The sequence below is a fragment of the Copadichromis virginalis genome, linkage group LG7 (genome assembly GCF_057382275.1).
Source record: "Copadichromis virginalis isolate Kocher_CV1m ecotype Utaka linkage group LG7, C_Virginalis_male_GT1.1, whole genome shotgun sequence".
Lineage (NCBI taxonomy): Eukaryota > Metazoa > Chordata > Actinopteri > Cichliformes > Cichlidae > Copadichromis > Copadichromis virginalis.
This window is the reverse complement of record NC_140624.1, coordinates 20,756,516-20,776,018: the sequence shown is the minus strand read 5'-3', so window position 1 is coordinate 20,776,018 and position 19,503 is coordinate 20,756,516. Positions and strand designations below refer to the sequence as shown.

At 38.6% G+C, this 19,503-nt stretch overlaps 1 protein-coding gene across 1 annotated transcript in view; it reads left to right on the top strand.

Moving 5' to 3' along the window:
* The window catches only part of peak1 (pseudopodium-enriched atypical kinase 1), a 104,045-nt gene that overhangs the window by 10,003 nt on the left and 74,539 nt on the right, over nucleotides 1–19,503 (top strand). Inside the window, exon 2 of the mRNA XM_085462437.1 lies at nucleotides 7,122–7,220. The gene's annotated coding sequence lies outside the window, so the exon portion shown is untranslated. The remainder of the gene's footprint in view (nucleotides 1–7,121; nucleotides 7,221–19,503) is intronic.

Below are 19,503 nucleotides of genomic sequence, written 5' to 3'. Positions count from 1 at the left end.
TGTAAGATTACTTACTTGTCTCTCTTCTGCTGTTCTTGGAGTTTTTCACAGTGGATGGGGGCAAAAATAAGGAGATGTGATCAAGGAGCACAGTCGCATCAGTCAAAAATATCCTTCTGTTTTCTGTCATTTAATGTTGTCCATCAATCAGTATAGCCGCTCTACACAAAACATTAATTTCAAAGTGTCCTGAAGTCTGCGACGTGAACTTCTGATGCAGCACAGATATATTTAGGGGTGTGTGGGTGCGCAAGTTCAGAAGCGAGATAAAAGGAAGGCACAATTTATTATGATTGTCATAATAATGATAATGTCTGTTTAATGCATCAGTGTGGAGATGAGCTAAACATCGCCTTGACTGGCGAGCTGTTACTGCGCACTTTGACCATCATCGATCAACGCCATCATCGTCCATCAGCACAACCCTAACATCCTGCATGTATTATACCGCAGTGCAGTAAATGTGAAATAAGCACCACAAACCACATCTAGAAGAATCATCATCATAGAGTTGAAGCAGCATTGGATTTATAGCAGGACCTTTGCAGTGGATGGTACTGTTTTTGACTCTGTAAACCTCGTAAAGTGGCGAGTGACCGCTCGCTCACAGGTCTGAGAAGTAGAAATTTTCAAATTAAGGTCAAGCTCGGTAGTAAAAGTTGGCTTTGGCCCATAAATGATTCATCTTTTGTCCTTCCTTAGTCCTGTGAGTTAAATCTACATTTGGACTGAACAGAAGAGCATTTCAAAAGCTGTGCACTTTACAGTGAGAAGAGCAATCGTACCTTATTCTGTCACCTGGCATTTCGTCGACGTTACACAACATTCACAAAAAAGCCTCCCAGCATTCACCACCTCCCCACTTGTAAACAAACATCTCCTGCCTGACCTTGCCTGACATAGCAAGACTCTTTCCCACAAATAATCCTGTTGGTGCTGCTCAAATTAAATTTGCAGACTCACCCCTTTTTTAAGTTGCCCAGCAGAGCGAGGGAACATCTCAAATTACATTTTTAACTCATCGAAGCCCCCCCGCTTCATTCTCTGTCACACTGAGTACACACACACACGCACACACACAGCCTATCCACACTGTGATCTCATTAGCAATAACAGTGCATGTCATATCTCTGTAACTCCTTCCTGGTGGTGCAAGGGCTTGATGAAGATCATGGTGCGCGACATGATCTTGATCGCATGAAGATTGAATGGGAAGAAAACAAACACTCCCATTCCTTCAGACTCTGGCCCACACCCCAGCCCATACCACAGCTATATCAGGCTAGCAGCTCATCGGGGACCCCTGGCAAAATGTCTGCAGGGGATGAGACGAGTGTGACGTGTCTGTCTGAGAATGTTGGGAAAGAATAAGTGGTGGATGAGAGAAACAAGTTTGCAGATTTTGTGTTTGAACTAACTCGTTGCCTGTGAAATTTCATGGTGATCATGATAGCAGGTCGGTGTCCAGCCCAGGTTTTGGCATTCAGCCACTAGATTTGGGCCAGGAACAGAAGAAGGAGGAGGAGGAGCTGGGAGTGCTATGATCCAGAGGACTGTTGACTGACAGGAACAGAGGTTGTGCACAAACTGGCCAATGAGCACGTGGCTGGCAAACAGGATACAGCAGCACAAGCTCCATTATGCAGTTAATTTTTTATGTCTGGATTCAGTCCTGGGATGGCATATTGTGAGATCAAAGTAAAAATATGATGCTCAGACATAAGGGTTCGTTCCTCCCTCGGGTTTTCTTTGGCATATTAAGGAGGAGTTTCATTAGAAATGTTGAGTGTTTGTTTTCTTCGCTTCGCTGAAGAGGAAATAAGATGTAAAGATGTAAAAATAGAGCATACATGCGTATCTGGCTTGCAAATTTCTCTTTTTTTTGCCAGCACATCTTTTTCTCTCCAAATACAAGAGTAGAGCACCTGCACCAACATGTGACAGAGTCTCTGCTGATGGTAGCATAGGAGATCAGAGATAAGAGAAAGTTTGTTTCATTTGCGATGAGTAATGATGTGGGACACAAGTTGTTATTAGGCAATAATGTTATTAATAGTAGATATAAATCAAAATCTTTATTCAAATCTCATTTAAAATAAACATGACTTCAATACATTTAGAAATCAAGAATTATTTTACTGACACAGTCATACCAACTCATTCATATTTATTCATACTACTTTATTCAAAAAGTGCTAAAGTTAGTTACCAAGTGTACTTTGACAATAGATATTTCCAGCCAGCTCACTCAAGTTAAGTCTGTGCATGAAAAACTAAGCTTCATCTTCCATATAGTATCCAGCTTAGTTGGAAATCAGACTAATTTTCTTGATTAAGAGCTCAACAAACAAATTTCCAGAATCCAAATGAATGGATGAAAACACTTAAAAGCAAATGTTTCACCTTCCAGGGCTCATCATAGATGTGATCAAAGATTTGGATAGAACAAAGAAGACTTTCAAATTTTTTTTAAGATTGTTTTATGTTTACATTTTCTTTTTTTAAATTTAAAAGCTGTTAGTTTCATTTGAAACAAGGGAAACTAACTAGCACTAAGCTTAGGGGAGTGTAACATACTTGAGTGTTTAATTGCAAAGCAGTGAGCTACTCTGTTTGGATAAAGCATTCCTCTGCAGTGTACATTTCAAAGGGACTGTCTGCTGGATTTTACTCAGCGCTCCGTTTGATTTGCTAATTTCCTTCTCTGACTCCCGATACCTTTCTTGTCAGCTCAAACAAACAGCTATGTTCAACAATTGTATTTCTTTCTTTGAAGTTTTTATTCTGACTTAATATAAGCTGTACCTTTAAATCATTATGTCTGAACTTTATGCTATTTTTAAACTTGCTCACCTTTTGGGGCCTAATGGGCTATTAGCTTGTAAGTCAAGTCTTTGAAAGGAAAAGAAAATATGTTCGCACAGTTAACAAGATGCTGTATGCTGTTAAAGTGTTGGTGCAGGAGACAAATTGTCGCTGGTGAATTTTGGGCAGAAAACCATATTTAGTGAGAAAGATGAAGACAGCTTTGGAGAGCTCTTTAAAGACAGGTGTCTTTAAAAAAAGGAGGAATTCATCTCCTATTGGATGAGATACTTAATCTCATGTATGTATCAGCGTGGCTGATATATCAACCACAGTTGGCTATTTGGTATCTGCATCCATAAATGAGAATCTAAAAAGCAGATATGGGAGAAAGTTGACAACAAAACAAGATTATTTTTAAACTGCGTTGTCATATTATGTTTTTATTGAGTCATAACTACACATAACAAAAGTCGTCTGACACAGTATCAGTCAGGCTCTGATTAGCAACACCTTATAGTCTGAATTCAACTTCACACGTGCATGCTCTTTACATAACGGTAGCAATAATGTAAAAACATTGCGTTCATGCAGAAGGGAACGTTTGCCTTGGAGTTTCAATTCGATCCTGAGTGATGCCTTTCAGCCATCCTAATGAGTTTACATCACTCCATGTTTTATCTGGCTTGCTGCAAGGGGAGACAGTCTTAATGGTTACCCTGTGTTTTTTCTTGTCAAAGCGCGTTTTCTCCTTTCTTTGTGCCAACTGAAGTTTCTAGAGCATGGTGAGTCTCCCAATCTGTAATTAGTGCCAACCATAAACAACTGGAATCCTGCTGAGCACTGCCACGGGTGGCTGCCCTCACCACGGCAATCTGGAGTTTCCCTTTTGTCCTTGGATGTGTCAGATGTAGAGCCAGCTTCCCACCCTGGGAGTTGAACAGTGGGCCCACTGTATTTAGAGAAAGGGAAAAGAAAGCCGGGGAGTTTAGAAGGAACATAGATCGAGAAAAATGTATAAATACTACGAAAGCAAGACAATTGAAACATCTCACATTAGGCCTGTGATAACAGGATTTTATTAAGCAGCATGGAAGACGTCAGGCTCCCTTTCTGTCCTCCTGCAGAATCGCATTTAAATATAGTGACCGATGCCATCTAAATACAATGCAAGGCCCTGACTCTTGGATCGGATCTGGTGCTTTTTCTGCCCTGGCTCTAAGATGCCCATTAATGACATCATGGTTAATGTACTACTTGGTAGCACTCCATTCCAGCTCATTGTTTAGCATTGCATGGTTATTCTTTCACACATATTACATCTACTCAGTCACTTGTCACAGTCTGCTTAGGTTACAAGATGCTTGAGTCATGACATAATCCATTTACCAGAGAGACGGAGTGGCTGGCTGATGCTGAATGAGGTTGGAGTGGGGGGGTTTTGTTTTTGTTTTTTTATTCCTGGTGAATGCATTTAGCACTATCCAGTGACTGGATTTGAGCCTCTTTTTGCTCAAATATTTCCTCTGAGGGTCATGGTAAAGTTGTTATCTTATGAACAGGGTCTTGGCCTGAAGATATGCTCTGTGGACCATAGCAGTCAGCTGCCCGTCCTGTGACTTCCTCGCCTATTTACCCTGGACATACAGCTAATGGAAACACATGCAAGAAAGGGACAAACATCTGCACATCCCATGAAGACAACAGAACCTTATTTTGAATGTTAAACTCCTTAAAACTGAAATCAAGGCTTTAACATGTCCTTTGGTGTTTTATTTGTATGATATTTGAGTCCACCCTGTTTCCCGGGATAGGTGTTTTGTGAGGGGTGACAATGCACACAAGGTTCTTTGTTCAGCATAAAGTGAAGGGTAATTAATACCTGTTAAACACAGATAAAGAAGGCAGGGTTTTTATGTATAACAGACCTTGGGATGCATGAGTTTGTCACAGAAACAGCGAGCTGAGCAGAGCAGAGGAGCCTCATGATGATAAAATCCTTTTGAAGTTTCTCAAGTTTCCCACCACAATTTACACAATGAAAGTTGTCTTTTTTCTAAATGTGAGTACATTCTGTGAATTCTGTCACCTTGCGGTTTAGGAATAAGCACTGGGGTTTCCTCTTATACTACAAAAAACCAAACCCTACTCCCTTCAGCCTTGTTTATTCTTCTAGCAGTAAACCTAAGAGTGGGGACGAGCCAAACTTGGGAAAAATAGGCAAATTCATTGAAAATTAGCAAGTCGACTTTTTCGAGATGTGACTTCATTATTACTTCTGTTGTTGCAGGGTGGGATCAAAATCTTCCCCGTGGTACTGAAAATGTTTTTTTAGTATTTTCCTGCGTATCGGTATTTTAGCATCATGGCAGCCCTCATAGCTTTACACTCCGTGTCTCTGTAAATCAAATACTTTTGCAGTGATCCTGTTCACAGGATTGCTGTAAGCTATCATGCATGTGTCTTTAAAACTTTGCATTTCTGTTCAGAGACCATAATGTCATGTGTGATATGGGGGGTAGTAACACGCTAAGCCCTTGATTTGGGTTCTGTTGAGTTTGGCATGTTTCGTTCCCATAGAGATTTCTTTTGATCAAACGGGCTGCTGAACATGCGAGTTGTCATGTCAGAACCTGTTACAAATCCTACTCTCGACACAGCAGGTCGATTCAGCCTTTCAGTTTTGATCTTAGAGTAACGATTTCCCAAACGTTATACATGAAAGATGTCCATAGCGCAATCAGCCGCTAGTAATTCATCAAAGTTTGCAGAGCCATTACAATATAGGCACAGAACAAGCAGTGGGTGCAGTAGTGCTGTTGGGATGCAATAAAACACTTTGCAGTGGCAGTAGCCTAGTGTGCTCAGCTCTGTATCTTGCCTCATTACCATTGCTTAACTGCCATAAAGAGTTGTGCAGCTCCTTGTGTCTGTCTGCCTTGTAGAAACACTGTAGTGCCCTGCCGATTAGAGCCAGAGGAAAGAAGTGTTCGAGCATAAACCCGGGGAGAACTGATCTTTTTAAATTCATATGTGGAGCACTTCCCCCTGACTTCTTATGCAACTTGTCACGCTTATTGAGACTTGTGGCATCTCAGACTCAGTTTCTCCTTCATTGTCCCTCTCATACCTTACAATTTAAAAATACTGCAAAGAGTAATGACTATTTAAAAAAAAGTGGCTTAATTCCTAGTATAAATGTTCACCAAATACTTGTGGGTACTCCCCAATATTGACACATTCCCAGTACTCACACCTGCCGACCTCCCCCACCCTCTGCCAATATTAGTGTTGGATTATACATTAAGGGCCTAGTCATGTTTAGCAAGTTGACCCTCTTAAAACAAAACAAACAAAAAAAAAACCTTTCAGTGTAGACTCCCCAGCCCCCAACTCTAACAGTTTAGAGCCACTAGCAGAGGTCTGCCCTAACAATTCCTTATATAGCTTGGTTTCTTGCCTGAGCAGACTACATTATAAGTGGGCAAATCCAGAATGCCATGCCTACAGGGATGACTTTAGGGCAGGGGAGTGGTTCATGTCTAATTCTGTTGAGTCATGGCTTTTAAAGAGAAATCAGGATGTGATGTGTTGTGGAGAAGGGGTTTGGATTGGCTTAGTCTGTTGGCATAATTAATGCGAGCTGAGGTTTGTGACTGGTTGATATGAATGCGTATGGAGATTATGACACACCAAGAGGGAGCGGTGTTTTGCCAGCCTCATTCCAAGCTTGGTGCTTTGTGGACAGGAACTGACCACAAAGCACAAAGAAGATATTTTATTACTATGTCTGATTGCTCCTACTATTGCTGTTATTAATTATATTTGCCCTTGTTGAGTAGAGCACTTCTTTATTTCTTGCCTTAGACTGTGTGTTGGTGCTTTTAGTGAAAAAGCAGGATAGCGGCGAGAGTCCTGCCTCCTCTTAAGAGATTTTTTAGGTTAGTTTTATCTGTAGTTAAGATGATGAAGCAGCTCGCGCTCCGCGTTCCCTCCCCCAGCATTATTAACCGTGCCGTCGCTCAGCGCCGTACCGGTCTCTTGAAGAGAAAAAATTATCTGTGAACTCTTGATTTCCAAACTTTTCAAACTGCACAATTGTCGTTTCTTTCTAGTGGAACTCAGACTTTATCAAAATAAAGTTTTTGTTCTCAACTTGTGTTTTTTTTCCCCTTAGTTTTTTGTCATTTTGAAACAGAAATCAATTTCACGAGCCTATATACAGGATCTGACTTGTCAAAGGAGCTTACTGGGCTGCGTGATGATGACATTAAGCTGACACCTGTCTTCTTTTCTCTTGCTTTTCCTTTGTGCAGGAAAATTGCTTCCAGACGACCTTTGCCTTTTTCTGAAACACCACTGCTTTTGTCAGCCTCAGAATACTTCAGCCCACACGGAGCCACATAGCTGGGTAGGTAAGCTAAGTCTTAAGTTGTTGTTTTTTTTTACTTACTGTCATCTGCTGGACTCCATTATTGATTATATTGGAACTGCGTTTTCAGTTTGTTTTAGTCTTTTTTCTTGGACACTCTGTACTCTTCTACTGAAGTGTCCATTTTGGGGGGTTGGAAAATATTGCTGATCCTGGCAAGTAAATACCATTTATACATGCATTATGTTGGGCTGTACAAATAAATTGTAGCAGATCAAAGTAGCAAGAGTAGAGCTTAAATATCACCAAGTCTGGTAAGAATTCCTTATTGACTTAGAATTAGCATCTCCAGCCCACCTGGAGAGAGTTGTATTGATGTAATAATCTTTCTGATAGCTCTGACTCAACACTGTATCTAGAGCAGGGGGGTCAAACATAAGGCCTCAGGGCCAGAATTGGCCTGAAACAGACACCAATCCAGCCCACCGGGTGGCTTTGGGAAAATAAAAACAAAACCTGTTTTACAGTTGAAGGACAGTCTGGGCAAAAGCATGCCAGGACTTTTCTCTGTAGTCGTGCTAACAGATTTCTTTCATTTACTACAACAGCATTTCTTTATCATGTTCAAAAACTGAGACATAATGTTGAAACTGTAACTCTTTTGCTTATATTAGGATATCTCATGGATTAAATGTGTAGTTAAACTTCCTTACCCTGACAGAAAGGGGAGTTTCACTGGTCCGACCCACTTAAGATCAAAGTAGACCGTGTGTAGCCCACAATATCCAATGGGTTTGACATCCCTGATCTCGAGCAAACGTGGTTCATTATAAGTGGGGTTAGACGTGCTCAAACAGGTACGCCATATTGTGTGCTTCAGTTTTTGCGCTCAGTGCCTGGGCTGATGTTTAATAGTGTCTTTGTGTGTGTGGCCCCACCATAAAACTTCTCTTCTGTGGCCAGTATTCTCATGCTGACACAGAAGTGCCACATAAAACACAAATTTTTCAAACTGTGTAACATTCTGACCCTGGTAACTCGGCTCCTATGAGTATGGGTGTGTTTATGTGTAGCTTAGTGTAAGTCTATCCACAACACAGCTGTATTTGAGTGAAACACGCCCATCCCAAGTCTTACTGAGAGGCCCGGCATGCATCACACTGTGATTGTACACATGACCAAGGGAAGAGGTCAAGAACATGTCCGGGCATATTTCTTTTTTTTCCCACCGATTCCCAGGGCTACACTGAAAATCAATGTTATTTTGAGTGTGACGGTGAGGAAGTTTTCAAGTTCAAGAAGTTTTGGAAAATTTTTATTAGTAGTTGACCTATGTGTTAAAGATTGTCTCCCTTGGCGTTTAATTCAAGCTGTGTCCAAGTTATTCAATTGATATACAGCCATTCCTTTCAGCATTGGCTCATTTTCCTTTTTCTGGGAAGTGATTTCATCCTTCCTGACTTCATGACTTCATGAGTGTTGGTATTTCAAAATTGTAGCTTCACATCATCAACAAAGCTCTGGCAGCTATTTTTGGACATTGTGTTTTTGTTCTTTGGTACCTATTGCCATCTCTACTTTGACAACTTGGACTATTGTTGTGTTGTCATAATAAGGCTCTTACTTGTTATTTCTGTTTTGGATTTCCACATTAGCCATATATATTTTTCCATGTCCTTTGTTTCTGAGCTTTGTGATTTGATACAAATTGTCTGGTGTGTCTTACAAACATAAATTCTTCCGTTAACTGCAACAGCAGTTCAGTTTTCTCTTTGCACCTTTATTTTTTAAACAGAGTGTTTCATTGTTTAATGGTGGCAGATTTTAGAAAATCAGGGTAGTTTTTCTTCAGCTGTTATAGTAAATGAATCTAAAATGTCATAGTGCCTGGTCTTAATGGATGCCTTAGCAAAATTCTACATTTGTTTTGAATTTAGATTTTTTTTTTTTTTTTTTTTTTGGTAGAAGATTAGTGTGCATTTTGAAATGTCTTGACAGTCCTTTGTCTCTGTCTAGGCTAGTCACGACTCAGGATCTCATCAGTAGATCCCAAATCATCTAGTCTTACAGAGGATCAGAGAATCTTTAGGGAGGGGAAAGTTGAGAGGCTTGGATTTTACATAATTGTCTTCTAAACGCTGATTCGCTGATAATGTGGCCATTAATCTGATTGAAGTATCTAAATGAGGGACACACACTGGACTTCCTGTGGAGAACTTCATTAGTAGTTTTTGAGGAAAATGGGGGGTTGTGTACCATAATGATTATCCATGAATATGTAGCAACAGATAAGTCTGCTGGATATTGCAACTTTATAGTAGAGATAGGAATTATGCATTTATGCATGTCTGAATCACCACTTGGTCATTTTGCTGGGAAAAATAGAAGCAGTGATTTATTGAAAGATGCGCAAACATGCATGGAAATACACTATAGAATGAGATGTATCTCTCAGGTCTGTGTTAGGTCTGCATCTGCTGTAAATGGCTTTTTAGGCCTCTCACTTCTTTTTGTTCATATTTTTAAGGACACACTCCACACAATTCAACATTTTTGGCTAATAGCTCAACAAGGATCACCTTGTCGGTGCTATTTCTGTCAAACAAATTTATCTTTTATATTTTTAATGCATTCAACTAAAGATGGGGGGGTAAATGTGTTTTTTGCAACAGGCTGCTAGTAATAAGGCGCCTAAGGAGACAACTGGTTCTTTACTCAGTTGTCTCTTATGTGTAGACACAACACTGGTTCATTTATTGAGATAAATGCCTTTTTTATGCTTGAACAATTCATAGGACAGTGTTAAGTAATACAACAAATTAAAAAAAAACAAAACATTCCTTTGAAAATAGTCAGGTACAAGGTATACTCTTGTAGATTCAGAACTTCAACATTTAGTGAAAAATCAACTGCAACACCCTCAATCTGACTTTGACTCCATCCTGCTGGCTTACTTGCCTCAATTTCACATCTCCAAGAGGTTTGTGTGTGCCACAAGTACAATTTAAAAAAAGCTATAGCTATAATATTCCTTGTGAAGTTTTGTTAGTTCCCCAAAGAGTCTAGCTAAAGTCTAGTCTAGCTAAAGCAGAGGAGTTAACTGGGAATTGCACGCTAACATGATTTATCTGGGGTTCTACAGATTCGTTATTCTCTGAGCGTTAGCAGAGCTGCTGGAGATAATGTTAATTTCCAATTAATAAAGCGTGCTTAGTAGTAGGAACTGGGCATGAAAAATATAAAAATGTTCAACTTTTTAAAGTTTAAAAGTTTAAAGAAATGAAAACAAGTATACACAAGTATAAAGTATGGTCTCAGAAGCTGTGAACACAGGTGAATTAAAATACAGATTTTGTAATGGCATCTCGATACAAACCCTCCATAGATGTAATCTTTGAAATTCTTTAGTTTTCCCACAACAAGACCTGCTATGCAGAGGTTAGGTATTTTGTTTTTATGCCTATCCTGGCAGCAGTTAAAAATTAGTTAATTAAGAAGACATTAAAGCTTTAAGAAACAAATTGTAAACCCAAATCAAGCAAATATATAAATAAGACAGCTACAAATTAAAAGAAGTTAGATCCCGTTTTTAGTTGGAAAGTCAATTAACTATGTGAGATTAATTTTAGCTCTGTCTGTTGCATAATGCTTATGAAATTGCATACAGTATCTCCATCTGAAGACATGACTGGTATCAGTGCTGACCTGAAAAAAAAAAAGATTTGGGTTCATGCTAACACTTTTGAATGTTCGATTATCCTGTAGTGAACAGAGGCCAAGTGTCGTTTTGAGTCCCTGAGGAGTTTCTGAGCTCTCTGAAAGTAAATCTACATTGGTTTGGAGTACACATGTATAGATCCAGTGGCTGAAGCTCTCAAGTTGCTCACCTTATTGATTGTTGCATTTCCGCACTGAGGTTTCTTGATAAATGGATTAGAATGTATTCTGCACTTTTTTTTACTCTGGACTTACCACTCAACAATATTCACTAAAGTGCCCTTCCACCATCTTTCAAAGTAAACAATGTCAAGTTTTCCCATTAGGTCTTCCTTCATAAGGTTTAAATCCATTAAGCCACCAAATGATCTAACTTCCAGGAAATGTATTGAGGAAGCAGAGGCGAAGGAGCTAAAGCTATTCTGTCCTTTAAGTCCACCATGTCACTGGAGTCGAGGTCAACAGAGATCAATAAATTAATAGGCCTCTAGAACATTTATTCCCATCACACTCCTCCCTGCCTCTCTTTCAGTCCCTCACTCTACCTCACTAAGTAGACCTTGGAAGCAGGCAGCTGTTGGAGTTCCCATCAGTGAACAAAGCGAGCACGAATGAATTTCACAAAGGGATTCACAGATGTCTGAAACATTAATATTAAATGATCTGTGGGTCAGCTCTCTACTCCATTTCTTTATCTATTATTAAGTGAGTATGAAAGTCTTTGAGGGTCAATATTAAGAATGTAAAGTAAACTTGAAAATGAAGATATAATTCTACCACACAGTGTTTTAACTCCATTTGTTTGCACATTTGAGTAAGAAATAAATCACATACTCAAAGTTAAAAGCTGTTTCACATTTATATTAAAACATTATAACAGTATTGTCCATTGTACAGTGGGATCAAATTTTTTGTCAAACAATTTCATTGTCGAGTTTATGTCATCATTATCAATAATCTGTAAAAACTGATAACAAAGGGATAACCAAATCCCAAACCTTTTTTTTCTTTTTCTTTTGAGTCACTCATTATTGTCTTTTTTTGCTTGTTTTTTGGGGGTTTGGGTTTTTTTGTTTTTTTTTTAGTAGTTATTGGGATCTTGAAATTGTCTACCGGAGTTAAATTCATACAGTAATAAAGCACAAAACATAGTAATCTCTCAGCTAATAAATCAGTCCATTAATTGGCATTCCAAGTAAACTTGCCACGTGTTGTGAAATCTTTCTTCCTCACCTTGAAATGACGTCAGATTGGCTTTTGAACCTTTGAGTCCCAGTGACACTTTGATTCATTTAGATGGACTGGGCTGGTCAAAGAGGAGTGGGTGGTAGGTTCCCATAAATTCCACTAAGCTGTTACTCCAAGCTGCCTGCTATAGTTATCCCAGGCCTGTTCCAGCTTAGTTATGGCAGGAATGTGCCATTGCATGAGAACAGGTCATCATTCCTCACGGCCTGCCACAACTCTCCGCAGTTCTTAGTCAAGGTTGCCAAGATCTTAAACAGATTTTCCCACACACTGAATCACATTCCCTTTCATCAATGAAAAACTTAAATAATTATTATCTAGTGATCTTAACTTTGCTCTGTCCAGATACTGGTGCTCATTAATATCCTCTAAGTTCTACTTGCAAATTCAGTCCAATTTCTGAATCAATCTCTGCATCAGTTTAGAAGTGGCCAGTTTGGCCAGAAGTGAAGACTTGTATCTCATTGCTTCAATGCTTGTTTTGGGTTCTTAGTCTGCTCCCCACTTTTCTTTGTCTGCAGAAAGTGTTACTTGATCTCTTAACCGTTTCACAATCAAACATGTCTTTTCTTAGATATTCTGTAGTAGAATAGTTTAGTACACACAAGTAAAAAATGAACATATTAGGTGCTAAACCTTGATGAATATGAAACCAACTGAATAGCATGATTCACTCAGGATTTCAAACCTGGATCATGTGCAGACACAATGAAACTACTAATCACGTTTTTTTTTTAGATATCATAAATAAACTTGTTTCATTTCTATGAGCCACACTGTTATTAGTTTACCCTTAACAAGTCACATTTTTTCCCAGATACATTGATTTGTCCACATCTTAACCAGTAAATAGGTTGCTGTCAAATGTTTGGCTGCCACGATGTAAAATCAAAGAGTAGGTGGAATCAAAGCAGTTTAAAGACTGACGCGTGACCTTTTATGCGTCTTTTTAATGGAAAGAGTAAGTTATGCTAATGCATAAAGAGGCAGTAGGGTATACCCACAAAGATAATGTTATTTTGGCTACTCTGCGTTTCTGTTTGTATTACATGCTAATTTTTGCACCTGAAAGTAAACCAAAGAAAGTGATTAATAAATCCATCAGTAAGCAAGCTGATCCACCTAAGTACTGGCAATATGAGTTTTTTGGTAATATCAAGGAATGTGTCATTAGCTTATTGTCCCTGTGAACCATTTTGCAGACATAAAAACAGCTCGGAAATGTAGAATAAAAATGTAAGAAAAAAAATAATCTGGCGTATAATTAATGCTATTTTAAATATAGTGAATCTTATTTTTGGTCTGCCAATATTCACCAATTACCCCAAGCAAAAACTTTTTATTCAACATTCATATTCATTAACAGTCATGTTTTCATTTTATGTTGGCATTGGAAAGTAAACTCATCTTATAAACTGTCGCCTTGCTGCACTATCACCATCAGCTGAAGTAGCGGGAACTGGACAGTGTTCGTTCTGTTATTCCATCTGTGCCACACAGTATGACCACCTCATTGCATGGCTCCAACATTTCTGCTGGAAACTCTGAAAAGCCAAAGTACAGGGTCAGCTAGAAAACCTCAGCTCTACGCGTGACTTGTTTTTATACTCACAGTTAAGGGACTTCAAATGCCAACTCTCCAGTTGACAGCTTATTCCTCTAATTATTACAACAAGCTGTGTGGTTAGATTTATTGATCATGTTTACAGGGTCGGATAAAATATACTCACAAAGTAACATTCAAATTATTAGAATTAACATTGAAAACTCATCTGCCATGAAAATTGCTTTAAACTAAGGAAGCCCATGACTATTGAATACATATCTAGTTACTGCACGTGTTGTTATGGCATCTATATTTCAGATTTATTATCCTCTAATCTACCCAAAGACATTTAACTTGATCTGTTTGAAGGCTTTAGTCTGGCCACCTATTGTTTCACTGTTTAGTCAAGCTTGTCTCACATGGCTTTTTACGTAGGCTGAGGTTTCAGCTGTTTGTCCTCTTTCTCTGGTTTGTGTTTTAAAGATGGGGAAACTGTATTCTGGACTGACAAGTTCATACCAAACGTAAAGTAGAAAAAGATAAAATAATCACTGTTCTCAAAATCCCTTCCTATCAAATACCAGCATTGAATTTTTCTTGGAGTCTTACTGCTTATAAACTAAAACATACCTTTGAGTGTACCTGAGCAGCATTTCATTGTATGACTATATAAGGTGGTATTAATCAAAAAACACTGCACTACACTACTTGAAATTTGTAGAGATTTTAACACATTCAGACTTTCAACATGAGGGCATTTTGACATTTTGTAAAAGCCTGCTTAACCTTGTTTTCAACACTTTAGATGTGTTCTTGCTGTGCAACCTGCCCAAGTGTTAAATCTGTTGGATTCAAGCTAACATCTCTTTCTTACTCCTGGGCCTTTGAGACTCACACATTTTATTTGCCTTTGGCAAAGTTTAGAAAGACTGCCAATAAAAGCAAACTTTGAAGCATGCAGTGCAGAAGAACTTTAAAAGTTTGCCTTTTGAATTTTTCAGCATGCACTTTTCAAATTATTTCCCCCAGCTATTATTCAAAGACATGTTAACAGAATTGTAATTTTACCATAGGACTGGTGTGCACATGTAAACTTACACATGATTGATATTTACTCTGTACTGGGATTGATGTGCAAGGTTATGGCTACAGCACTGCCTTCAAGGGTGTTCTATCATCCTGTCAGGTCTGAAGGGATTTAGCAGCTATTAGTAACACAGTATTTCTCTAAGTGGGACCTAAACGCATGTTATGGCACACAAAGTTTGACAACCAAGAGTTATGCAATCAAGTTAAATTGCTAAAAGCATATAATCTTGTTTTCCGGGAACATTGTTCTGAGATGCTAGCGGCTTTGCTAAATTGGTCTATAAGACGTAAACCTGGCAAACGAGCGCTTGCATGGATTTTCAGAAAAAGGAAGAGGCAAGCTCACTCACACTTTATAGGCATTTCTTTTCAGACTATAAAGACTAAAATACTGGTTCATATCAGCGGCTGTAACTTCTGACCGTTATTGTCATGGGCAGTGCCGAGAGTGAAGAAACAGGACTTTCTCTATATTTGCTTGTGTTGCTGTAGTTGCCCTGCAGGCAGCCAGATCCTAGTGATCCCATCCTCTGTCGTATGTTTTTTCAGCTGTGATTACATGACAGCTCTGTGAAAATTGAAAGTGGGGGGTGAATGCCTTTCTCTGTACATGACTTTTTGCATATGTCCTGACTTCAGAATCAACCTCACATAGCTTTTACATAGTGTACAAAAGCTGGTCTTAAGCTGATTTAAACATTAGAGACACATTTATGTTAAAGTGCAGCTTTTCTCTGTAAATGTGTTTCATGGGTAATTCCACATACTGTACAAAAAATTGGGATTTGGCGGCAATGTCCATCTAAGCTGATGTATTCAAGATGGCTAGGCAACATGGCAGCTTCCACAGACCAGCACCAGCTCCCAAGTACTTTTAATCATTTAAATCTTTTGTTTATGAGAATGCTTCAGTGTATTGGGAGACAATTTTTCTCTCTTCATGCTCAAAAAAGAAAAAACTGACAGTACCTTTATGTGTGTATGGGTTGAAATGTAAATTTTGCCTCAGTATAATTTTTTTTCTGTCACACTGTTCACTGTATAATTTAATTACTACTCATATTGTTTGTCAATAAAAGTAGCAGACTGTTGCAGAGATTCAATAGGCATTTATTCACTGTAGTTTCATTTAGATTGAAATTTCAGCTCTGCGTGGAGTAATGCAGTCATTGAGGAGCTGTTCTGAATATTAATTGGATGTACTGCAATGCATTAGTAATTCAATAAGCTAGAGGCAGTTTTTAAAGCAAGCTAATGGAATACGTAGAGTGATTAGCTTGGGTGGAAGAACTGATAAAAGAATATCACATCAGGTAAATTCTGTTCATCAATCATAGTTTAATACAGCCATTTAGATTAAGAAATTACGACATGGCCAGTTATTTGTATAATAAAGAGGGACAGCTGTGAAAAATGAGTGTCGCTGACAAAGACAGGGACCAGATGGGTAATGTAGTCATCAAGATGTTAGCAGTCGAGCTGTGTCACTGGGAAACAATGAAAGATGATTGAGACAGGAGGATTAGCCAAATTGATTTTTTTGATTTTTTTTTTTTTTTTTTTTACAAGTCTACATATTTTGCGTCTGTACCATTTTTTTTTCTTTTGATTTTTTTGTTTTAAGACACCTGTTTTACCCAGATAACATAATCATCCCTCAATAATGTGGTTCAATAGTGTGTTGGTCCACCTTTTTGCGGCCAAAACAGCCGTAACACGTTGCTGTATGCTAGGCACCAAGAGTTTAGCAATAGATCCTTTAAGTTGTGAGGTGGGGCCTCCATGAATGAGACTTGTTTGTCCAGCACATCCCACAGATGCTCGATTGGATTGAGATCTGGGGAATTTGGGGGCCAAGTCAACACCTCAAAGTTCTTGTTGTGGTTCTCAAACCACTAATGAATAGTTTTTGCTGTGTGGCAGGGTCCATTGTCCACAGCCATCAGGGAATACTTATTCCCATGGTCTGCAAGATTCTTTGGTAGGTAGTAGGGCTGCTCAATTAATCGAATTTTAATCACGATTACGATCTGGGCTTTCAACGATCATTAAAAGTGACTGAGCCGATTATTAGCCCCTCCCTCGTGCTTTACTCTTGCGCTGCTCCATGTGGCAAATCGAGCGCACCTCTCGTTTCGAACATGCGTCACAACAATTAAGAGGACCCGAGGGAAGCTCGGAAAGCTAAGCAGAAGTTATTTGGAGAGGAGAGTGACTGCCGTTGGTTGAAAAGAGAGGTAAAAAAAACTTCAGTGGTGTGGAAACATTATGGGTTCGCGGAGTCAGACGTGGATCAAGTAGACACAGTGTGTAAACTTTGCTACGGTGTCGTAGCTGCGCCACAGAGCAACACTGCAAAGTTCACTAAACATAGATGTTTACATTTTTCATTTATTTCTTATATTGCAAACATTTGCACTGTTATCAGTATTTGCACACTATTTTATATTATTTTTTAAAGTCATTATTCAATACATTGTTATTGTTAACCCTTTAAAGCCGGTCAGAGCAGCACGCTCCGTTTTGCGTAACTATTTTTAAATCCCTGTAGAACCGGAACCGCGTAAGCTAGCGCAATAATTTTTTTTGCATATGAAACCGGAGGAGTTGTACTTACATCTTATGTCATCAGCTTGTCCTCGGTCACGGTTTCCTTCCACATAAAGCTTTGCAAAAATTGCATAAAACGCACTAGCAGGAACAAAAACATAATATTCCAGAAACAGGCTTTGCCGATCCGATCAGCTGTTCGTAACACTTCCCACATTGAAACAGACGTCAGCGCGAACTATCGAATGTCCGCCATTTCCTGCCAGAAACCGGAAGTGACGTCATCTTCGCGAAAAATGTAGTTTTTTACTTGTAGGCCTTAAAAACCTGTACTGGTGTTTTTATAAGTCATGTTTGACTTTTCTGAATAGTTGCTGGGATGCTTAGAACTCGAATTGCACTGCTGGAAATAGTTTATTTTGATACACCTGCTGTTTTCTTTGCAAATTTGCATCATAGGATTGTTTTTTTGTTTTTCCTGCAGTATATAAAAATTGGTGTATCTCCAAAATAAAACTATGAAGACACTCAAAATAAATCCCCTGTTGTTGTAAACTATTTTTTGCATTTAAAGCTTTGAGGGATAAACCTCTTAAATTTCTCCAAGTAGAAATATATGTAAAAAAACAAAAACAAAAATGATTTTCAATTTTTTTTTGTAGTTTATTGCACTTTTTTGCAATTAATGTAGTTACTATGGACTTAATGCATACATATTATTAAAATATGGGCTATAACAGTTGTATTGATGTATAGCAACTTGAAATGCTCCCAATGGAAAGATTGTTGTCATAATAATGATTGCCATCGAAATAATATTGACTGAGGGTCGACCTCCACCATTAATGCTTCCAGTCAAAAAAATCTGTATTAAAGAGATTTACACAAAGCATATAGTTTGGAGATCATTGATTCTCTCTGCAAAGTTAACTGTCAGTGTTAAGATTTGTAACTGCAGGCCACGCTGGCAATTTAAGTGAATAGCCAGAGGCAAAGTAAAGTATTTAAATGAATATGAAACTTTTGTCAGAGTGATAAAAGCTGCTGCATTGATCACAAATTCTCATTGATCGTGAAAGAAGGTTCCACGTCTGCTGTGAAAGAAGTAAATTCCTCTGTTGCACCTCATAAATGCTAATATTATGATTGTTTCCTTCGTGTGTCACAAGGTAATAACTTTCCCTCCATGGATTGATAGCCTGTCCCCTTTCTTTAGAAATGGTGTGTGTTACCTCTTGCCAGGAGGCCCACAGAGCCAAATCTGTCTTCTCATGCCAAATGGCCAAAGTGAAATTAGATTTTAGAGCTTGGCAGGGATACAGGGGAGAAACTATTTTAGAAGAGAAAAGTGGGACAGGGTTAAAAAAATTGACCAGAAATATAATATCTCATTCAGTATCCCATCAAGGTGAAAAAAACAACTATAACTTTGATATAAATATAAATAACTTTGAGTGAAATAAGATATAGTCTAGAGTAAGCGTTACAAAAAAGTGAAAGTGATTTCAGAACTATGACCAGTCTATAGAGCAGAGCAGGAATGATTGCAGTTGTATTCATGGAGAGTGCTTTCATGAAGGAAGATGAGGCAAGTAGCTTACACAGATGTTACTGTCATAGATTGTGTCTATGATATAGATTAATGCAAGTCTGATTTTGATGGTGATATTACATCTAGTTAGTAGAACAGTAAATAAGCATGACTGTGACAAGCTTTCCTCCCCTATTTACCAACTTTTTCTTCACCCTGTCCTAGTTTAATAGAAATACCCCCTCCTCCCACTCCGTTTACTTATCTGCTACTGTTTGGATAGCCCAGGTTGAACTTGTCAAGAACACCATACTGTAAGGATCAGTATTTTGAGGGTTTAACAAGGAAGACTAAATGGAAAACTAACATCAAAAATAGCGGCGGGCTTATATTTGAGAGATATCGTGGTGCATGGGGCATGCCTAATTTCCTCATTAATTCAGTTCAAGGATCATTAGTCGCAGTTCTGTGCTAAATGTAGAAGCAGCAGCTCACTCGCCAGCTTTGTTTTCTTCACGCAGATACGCATTTGACTTAGTATCTGTGGCTTGTAGCGCTTTGCTGTATTTTCTCACATTTTTGTCAGGAGTAAAGTGCCAATGCAGCGTCTAGAAGTGTGACTCACCTATTAAAGAGTCAATTTCA